Genomic DNA, 8,090 nt, shown 5'->3' with positions numbered 1-8,090 from the left:
TGATTATTTTAATTGGTAGTAAAAGGATTTCTTAAGAGAAGAGGCAGCAATTTCACATAATTAACCCATAGTATGCCTGTTGATGCAACACCAATTGATGTCTATGACAATGTGGATCGGGTATAATAAATTAATAAATCAACCATAATATTATATTGAAATAAACAATATAAAATTTTATAAGAATATATCTATTCTATTTTGTTTTAAATGTAACAACAACCACTTTCAGTTTGACTATTGTAAAGATATAAATTAATACATATGGAATGATAGGATCTTCAAACTAACATATGATTATAATAATATAGAATAACCAAAAATGATAAGTGCATAGGAAATTAGGTTAATACCTTAAACATTTAATATGACTATTGTTTAAACAAGATATAGAACTCATCAAAACAGAAAATAAGTTTAAATCAAAAGGAAGAGAGTAGAAATATAGACCGACCATCGGGAATAATATGATCTTACTGTTTGATACAATAAAGCATCATCTATAAATAGAAAAGGCATAGTTGCTGGACAGGTACAGAATAGCTAGTTATCTCAATAATCAAGCTCAATTGTTTAATTTAATCCATTGGGAAATAGTGTATGTAGGGTGTGTATCCAATATGATTCTCTAATGCATAATTTTTTGTACATATCTCCACCTCGTTAAGAGATAGGAATAATAATAATAGCTCTCAAAGTTTCTGGATTGCCTCCATGTACTGTATTTGAGCGAAATGACGCAATACACTATGTTTAGTGAGTCGATTGACGATATTTCGTCAATGTTCTAAAAACCTCCAGTTTAAATTTGCGGGTAGTCCGCCCTACATACTGGGTTTTACAAGAACAGAATAACATATATATGACCAAATGGTTTTCGCAATTCACAAATGAATTTATCAGAAACACCCTACCAGAGATCTCTGAACAGAAGTAATTTTGTCTGTTTTCAATATGTTTACATGTAATACACCTCCCATGATTGTATTTATAGCAACCTATGGGACTGGAAGACCAGGGGAGTATATCAGTCTTCTTTTGTCCTGCAATGTTTCTAAAATGACTAGACACCAGTTTTCGTCTTAAATTATCTGATTTTTAAAGACTATTACTGGTGTTTCAGGGAGTTCATTTTTAAGGACAGGCTCAAATTTCAAGATAGGAAAATTACTCTTAATAATATTCAACTTTGTGTCACCAACTATTCTGTTTGGAACCAAAGACATTCGAACCATTATATCTATTTGAATCATTCTTATTCATATTTCAAATTCAGAAATTTGTGGCAAAACATTATATGAATATGGCTGCTGAACACATTTCCAGACTATACGATGCAGGTACTTTCTGCTATGTGATTACGAAGTGAAACAATTTCTGTACAATCATTTTTAAGAATGACAAGCATGTAACTACGACAAACCTGTTCTGTTTGTTGTTGTGAAATAAAGAACACAGGATTCAGGGTGAGGCATAATGAACACGGTGTACGGTAAGAAATCTTCTCTATAAAACTATTTGACTAAATTATGCTTTATTCATGGGGTCGCATAGGAACAACGTCAGGAAGAAGTGTAAATAACCGTGAGAAAATGTAGCTTTAGGTTCTTGCTGCTTACTTAGTAATAAGCAGAGAATACCATACACCTTAATGACCATTGTAGTGATTATGGTCACATTTCCTTGAGTGACTTGGATCCTCTTATACCATTAGTGTTAGACTGATCTTGGATAAGAAAGCAATGCTACAATAAGAAAAGAGTTAAGTTGCTGTCTCAGTTTAAATGATTACAGGACTTGAATCTCCTCTTGTTTACACTTTTTTTTGCTGGATATAAATTGATTATCTTTTTATTTGTTTGTATAGTTGTTTGATTATGAGTTTCACTGTCAGTTAGGGGTGGCCATCGACCATCAATGGTCTGATGGCAATGGTGTTTTCACCATTGATTTAAGACCAGCTATGATATAACATCTGTGGCTGATCCCTGATGGTGAGAGCCAGCCCCACTGTGTGCATAGGCTTAACTATCGATTGCTCACTGTCAATGGAAATGGTTAATTACAGATGGTGAAAAACTTTCGACCATCGTTTTCAGAGCAGTCGATGGTCATCACTACTGTCAGTTTATATATGTATTGGTGACATTATTTTTTTGTGAAAACTAATATTAGTAGTATTTAATGTTGGATTTGGTAAAATACAGGTAGCCAGCAGTAGTTGAATATGCACTGTACATTAATTGTGTGTGCACACGTATATATCCCCGACCCTAATACAGTTCACAATTCAACTCTCATGCATACATACTATGACTCATACTTTACTCCAGTATGTACAGCCAGGCGCACCAAGAGCCGCGTCGGGCCCGGGAGAAGGGGGCGTGACCTAATCACGGTATGCGTGGCCATGCCCCCTTAGGATAAAAATAAGTTTTTCAGCTGTGTGCTCGGGAGGGGGGAGTTGTGAGTACCCCAGGCGGGCACAAAGTCAGGGAGGGGCACGATCAGTGTGATCGCTCCTCCCCACAGGCATAGGAGACTGCTGTGGCTGCTGCTTAGTAGCCGCAAACAATCTCCCACTGCAGCCCAGCACACAGCAGCGTGTGCTGGGCTGCTGTTAGGTAAGAGGGGGGGGGGGGCGGCACCGGACCCCTCTAGCAGGCCCGGGTAATTAGTACACGCCCCCCCCCTGCTCTCGGCGCACCTGTGTACACCACTGTATACTCCAAATTAAATGTGTAATGCTTTGGAAACTGAAATTGATATAAGCCTATGAGATGTTATCTGATCATAATACCTCTATTTAGGAATAAATATTTTTGGAAGTTATATACATTTGTTAAACCATTCACTCTCACTTTTACCACTATCGAACCATTAGTCCCACTCCCACAGATATCAGGAACATAGGTCATTTGCATAAAGTCACAGACGGGCACCCGCCAACAGATGCTACTGCATGTGTTTTTGCGTATGACTCAAAATGAGCCTCTTAGGGGCATATTCAAGTAAGTGCGAAAAGTCAGTTTCTGCGGAAAAGTATCGCCGGTGACATCATTTCGCCAGGAGAAAACTTATCCCCGTATTCAATTCCAAAGACTTTTCGACGGTGCGGAAAGTCAATGCATTGGAATAGGCGAAAAAGATTCACCTATGAAAGCTGTCTAAAAAAAAAAGTGCAGAATTGGAGTTTTGGGGTGCAAACTTGCGGGGACCACCCTGCACCCTTGGGACAGCCCCCCAAAGGTAAACTGTGTCAAAAAATAAAAAATAAATACTTAAGAACACCCCAAAAAATGACTTTGAAAAAGGGGGCAAAAAAGTACAAAGTCGGGGGACAAACTGAAAAACTAGCGAAATAGACTCCAGGGGGGTCCCCAAGTATGCCCCAGGTGTTTTTATAATTGCAGGTGCTTGCGGCAGGTGGATTTTTAAAGTTTTTTAAAACTTCACTTTAGAAACTTTAAAATATGCTAGCACCCATTTTCATGTACCCCAAATTTGCTGGGACTATTTATTTTCTGCCAAAAAACTGCTATTCTTCACCACTTCTGCAAAGATGCTAATAGCAGCTATTGAGATCATTTAAGTAACCCAAATACCGTCAGCAGGGCTATTCAGGGGTATCTATAGTGTTACTCATTTCCCCAAATCTGTCAGTACTTTTCGGCAGGTCCAAATTCGCCGGGTCCTGTTTACGCCGATTTGTAATTGAATATGGTGATAAGCAGGGACGAGCGCGATACTTTTCCACATGGAAAACCAGCGATGTCGGCAAAAAGTACGGGACTTTTCGCACCTAATTGAATATGCCCCTTAGTGTCTTCCATATGCAGCCTAGCTAACCACCTTGGTACAGGAGCAGTCATAAGACCTTGGTATATGCCATGTACGGAAAGTGTAAGAGACAAGAGGTCAGAGAGGGAAGAGGGGGGGAGAGATACTTGATGTATACTCTATTTGTGAAGAAGAATGGGGTGTGGAGCGCAGACAGGACTTATAAAGTACAACTGCACCCCAGTGGCTTTAGAGGTCTCGTGTATACGATGACATCATATAGTAATAAGGACGGTGTTGAGAAAGGAGCAGTCTGACGATTGATTGGCCAGAACTCTCCTCACTATTTCTTATGGTCCCAGTCGTCGTATCCCAAGATGGAACTCATCACCCCCCTTTCCTGCTGTGTGCATTTCACCTGCCTTCACTGCGGATGAGAGGGATGACCAGTTTGAACAAAGTGTGTTTTGCTGGCACTGCATCTTGTATGTAAGTTTTGTTTGCATGTTTGTGTAGGTTTGTCGTAGACCGTACGGCCGCCTCTGAATAAAGCCCATAATGTGTGTATGGCATATGTCTAATAGCTCCACCATCTCACAGCAGCTGCCTGCTAGACACAGACTCACTTGCCTGGAGATGAGAGAGATTGGGGGGAAAAGGGGGGCAGAGATGAGGGTAGAGGGTGACAGCTGAAAGCGAGAGATGGGTAAAGAAGGGCGCAGATGATAAGGGGAGGAGGAAAGGAGAGAGACAGATGAGGGTGGTGACAGATGTCACTCACACACCCTTGCTGGCAGCTACTTACAGGATGCAGCAGGATCCTCAACACCTGACAGCCCTTCCTGCCCCTCACTCCATGCAGCCCAGCTAAACTCTCTCACCATAGGCACGGTGGAGGACACATATTCTGACAAGCACTGGAGATTAGCTGCATATATTGGAGGAGGAGAGGGAACTTCACAGCAGAGCCGTAGGGAGTGAAGCTGGGTACACACTAGACGATATGTCGTCTGATCCCGCAGATCGAATTGACATGTCAGGTACCTACTGCAGGGCCGACAGAGGATGTCGCTAACAATGCCATCATCCCTCCTCCAATCGGACACGGCATTGGCAAGTGTGTATTCACTTGTCGCAGGCCGGGTCCCGTCGCCCGCGACGTCAGGCTGGGTACACATAGTCTGTTTGCCCAGCTTAAAGCACTAGAGGTGCCACCTATTAAAGTGATGTGCGAGAGAATAGGGGGCAATAGGTGGAGACAATAGCTAGCAACCTGGCGCATGATGGATTCAAAATACTCGTTTCTTATGAATTGACATCAACAGTTAATACGGATATGCTAATATTAAGTCAATGTATTCCATGAACGTGAAAAGCACCATATGTAATCCTTATCTAATTTTGACATATAAATAAATTCTAATGGAGGGTGACAAACGTTAATCTCCACCTCTATGAAAAAACTTTAAATCCATTCCAGATACTCTTTTTAGGAACTCAAATCCCCATCATAAGCCGCAGATCTTAGGGAGTAATAACTTAGTAGGCAGCATAAGTGCCACATTTCCACCTGTTAGACGATGTGAGCCACTTTAGTGAAAAGGAGCACAAACACAGGCAGTTTTTCAAGGTAATAGTGGTTTTTATTCTCTTACAGCCACATACAGTGTTCAACCTGTTGGTACCTTTTATGGTCACACCGTTGCCCAGGTTCCGTTGTTCACCTTGCCCAGCACAGACTCCCTAATGCTACCTAGCTTTCCATGGGCCTGACTATCATCTGGCCTCTTGCTGGCATCAGCACACTGACCACTCTCTCTAGCTCAGCTAACTAGGAAAGTTTCTAATCTGCAGTGTGCAGGGTGTAACCCACCCCTGCTTCCAAGGAAACCCGGATTCTGTATTTCAGGATGGTTTTGCCCTCTAACCTTTCTCAGACTACACCCAGGATGTAAGCCTGTAATAGAGGGTTTTCCCGGGTTCTGGACCACATTTAACACCTTAAGCTGTGGCACCTGAGTTTCTCTGCCACATACCTTCTGACCACCTGGTGAAGCTTACAGTATCTCAGGGAAATTCTCCCATTTCCCTTCTTTCTGACTAGTCTCACCAACAGGTTTTGGAAAATACCTATTTTGGCATTCCCCCCCCATGCTTCACCATATACAATCCCGCTTGTGCCAACCCAGCATTTAGTCTGGGCATAGCGTCCGCATGCATTATGCCTGGCCTATGTTGAGCTGAAAAGTGATAAGGTTACAACGTTAGAAACCACCCGGTGACTCTTGCATTGGCGTCCTTATTTCGATACATCCATTGCAACAGGGCATGGTCTGTTATCAACAGGAACTCTCTAACTAGAAGATAATATTGTAAAGATTCCTCCACCCATATTATAGCCAGACACTCACATTCCACTGTGGCATATTTCTTCTCTCGAGGTAGAAGCTAACAGCTAAAGTATATAATTGGTTTTTCTTCTCTGTTCACAAATTGAGCCATAACAACTCCTAGACCTGTCTCTGAAGCGTCTGTTTGTAAAATGAACTGTTTCTTGAAGTATGGTGCTGGTAAGACTGGTGCTGAACACTGCTTCTTTTAAATCAGTCCATGCAACTTCTACCACTTGTGACCACATCAGTTTGTCTGGGTTATTATTCTTCAGGCATTCGGTTAAGCCGCAGCTCTAGTCGTGAAATTACAAATCAATCTTTGAAAACCCACTAAGCCTAGAAAGGTCCGTAGCTGAATTTAATAACCAGTTTAATCCAAGTGAGCATGGCCTCAACTTTGTTGGTCTGAGGTTTCAATTGTCCTCACCCCACTATGTACCACAGATATTTAGCCTCGCTCATACCAATAGCGCATTTTCCAGGTTGGCGGTGAAGCTGTGAACACGAAGGGATTCAAGGACTGCATTTATCTTTGGAAAGATGGTCTTCCCAATTTTGGGTAAAGACGACAACGTCAGCTTAACCATGGTGAGGTTTTAATACCCTATCCATAGCCCTCTGGAAGATGGCTAGGGCCCCATGAAAACCAGAAGGTAGTACTTGATATTGGAATAACCCTGTTAATAGAATTTGCAAATACCCTTTTGTCAGGTCTAAAGTTGACAAATATTGACTTTTGGCAAGATGTTCAATGAACTCATCAATTCAGGGCATGGTATAGGAGTCAAACTTTGACACCTTGTTCAGTTAACGGAAATCATTGCAAAACCTCAGAGCACCCGATGGTTTGGGTACAAGCACAATTGGATTATTTCAGTCACTGTTGGATTCTTCAATAACACCCAGTCGCAACATCTCCTGGATTTCTTGTCGCACTGCTGCTCTCTTGGCTTTGGATTTTCGATAAGGTTGCAGTTTCACATTAACCCGGGGGGAGTCACAATATCATGCTTATAACCTGCACCTGACCTGGAAGAGGGGAGAATACATCCTGGTTATTTCTTACCAGTTCTTTGGTCTGGAGCTGTTGACTTGGAGACAGTCCTTTCTAGAGCCACAGTTCAGCCAGGACTCTTCACGGCTATGTTTGAGGTATGAATTGTTTCCTCCTTTCAGGGTTCTAGCAAGTTAATATGATAAATTTGCTCTGGTTTCCATCTTCCTTATTGTCGGATCTTGTAATTTACAGGCCCAATCGCTTCTATCACTACATACGGTCCCTGCCAGTGGGCATACAGCTTGCTTTCCTGTGTAGGTACTAATACTGGTGCCTTGTCACCTGGCTTGAATGATTAGATTCCCCGGTGTTTTGTCATTTTGTTTGTCGACTTTGGGTGAGGTGCATGTTCTGTTGCAGAAGAGGCTCTATTTGGCATATGCATGGGTAGAGTTGAGACCCTAACTGCACTACATTGGGTTCTGAGGCCGACTGCCCCTCCCAAGTCTCCTTTAACATATCGAGGATACCTCGAGGCTGCCTACCAAACAAATGTTGAAAGGGACTAAACCCCATTTGAGGCACTTTTCTAATAGCAAACATTAAGCATGGGAGCAGTAGATCCCAGTCTCGCTTGTCTTGGGCGACAACCCACCATATCATCTGTTTCAGGCTATCAGTCTGTGGGTGATACACAGAAGTTGTTAGTTTCTTCACACCTAACAATTTGCACATCATCTTCATAAGCTTTGACACAAAGGGGTACCCTGGTCGGTAAGTATTTCCTTTGGTATATCCAACTGGGAATACATCATTAATAGCTCTCGGGCTATAGTACTAGACTTGATGTTCCTTAATGGTATGATCTCAGGATACCTGGTGGCATAGTCAGCATATTGTGGTGTCCCCGGGCAGATTTG

The 8,090-nt window shown here is 42.1% G+C and overlaps 1 protein-coding gene across 1 annotated transcript in view; it reads left to right on the top strand.

Moving 5' to 3' along the window:
- Nucleotides 1-1,430: 1,430 nt before the first annotated feature.
- HHLA2 (HHLA2 member of B7 family) overlaps nucleotides 1,431-8,090 on the top strand; it is a 68,403-nt gene continuing 61,743 nt past the window's right edge. Inside the window, exon 1 of the mRNA XM_088481110.1 lies at nucleotides 1,431-1,492. The gene's annotated coding sequence lies outside the window, so the exon portion shown is untranslated. The remainder of the gene's footprint in view (nucleotides 1,493-8,090) is intronic.

Source organism: Taudactylus pleione, unplaced genomic scaffold, assembly GCF_031769625.1.
Source record: "Taudactylus pleione unplaced genomic scaffold, aTauple2 ptg000265l, whole genome shotgun sequence".
NCBI lineage: Eukaryota > Metazoa > Chordata > Amphibia > Anura > Myobatrachidae > Taudactylus > Taudactylus pleione.
The sequence above is the reverse complement of the archived record's forward strand: the minus strand, read 5'-3'. Positions and strand labels throughout refer to the sequence as shown.